This window comes from Oryzias melastigma, unplaced genomic scaffold, assembly GCF_002922805.2.
Source record: "Oryzias melastigma strain HK-1 unplaced genomic scaffold, ASM292280v2 sc02083, whole genome shotgun sequence".
Classification (NCBI taxonomy): Eukaryota; Metazoa; Chordata; class Actinopteri; order Beloniformes; family Adrianichthyidae; genus Oryzias; species Oryzias melastigma.
The window spans coordinates 1-1,109 of NW_023418661.1; positions in this window are offsets into that span (position 1 = coordinate 1).

Consider the following 1,109-nt stretch of genomic DNA (forward strand, 5'->3'; position numbering starts at 1 on the left):
ATAAGTTTAAGGGTTCCATGTGTTTCGTGCAACAAAAATACATTGATTTGAGTTTTAAAGAAATGTTGTTAAACAACGATAAAAAAATGTTCAGCTTTTGTTGGTTGATTTTAATAAGTTGATTTTTTTTGCTATAATTATTTTAAAGTTGCTTAGTTGACTATTGTATTTGTAGTTCATGGTAGTTGTTTAAGTCTGTGTTACCATGACAACACTAGAAATATTTTGTATACATCTCTAATTTTAACACTTTATGTGATCAGTGAACAAGTTATTTTATTGTTTTAAACTTAAACTGACTTCATATATTGATGAGTCATGTCAGCAAGTAACTATTTAATGAAAAAAAGAAAGATATAATAAGGAGTCAGATAAAGAGTCCGACTGGTGTTTGTGTTGTTGTGATTCCTGTTTTGTATCAGAGATTAGAAGTGTTTCTCTGTTCTTTTTAGTCGTCAGTGTTCTGTTCCAATCTTTCCTGTGAAGAATAAAGTGGACGTGAACATCAGTCAGAAGTGTGGAGTCTTTCCCACAGTGTGGCTTTCTGCTGTTTGTTGGTTCCAAATAAGGGCTCTTTAGGTCCAGTTCTGACTGCTGAACTCAGGACTGAGCTCAGATCACAGAGCTCCATCAGGAGGTGCGAAGAAGACTGAAGTCAGCAAACTACTGTTCAGTCTGAGTGCAGCAGTGATCTTCAGCTCTGCTGGTAGAAGCTGCTGGAGGTTCGTCCTCATCCCTATCAGGTTTCAATGTTAGTCTAAAGGGGCGGGGCTTTCTGCAGCATGCATGTCTACTATGTCTGCTACACTCATCAAAGAAGGAGTTCAGAGTTGTGTTGACTTCAAGAAGAGCCATTTTTCTTTTCAATAAACTTTGTTTAAGATGATAAAGATAATATAAATCGTTTAAAAAACAGATGTTTTGCTGAGGTCAGAGTGGATCCAACTCAGAGCCCTGAGGTGCACCAAAGGTTCTAGATAATAGATAGCTAGAAATATTTGATTCTAAATGATTGATCTAAAGGTTAAAAACTAAAAGTGCTGACTCAGCACAGATCAAAAGAGACAGAGATGATTTCCTGCAATGAAGAAAACATCAAACATCATGAT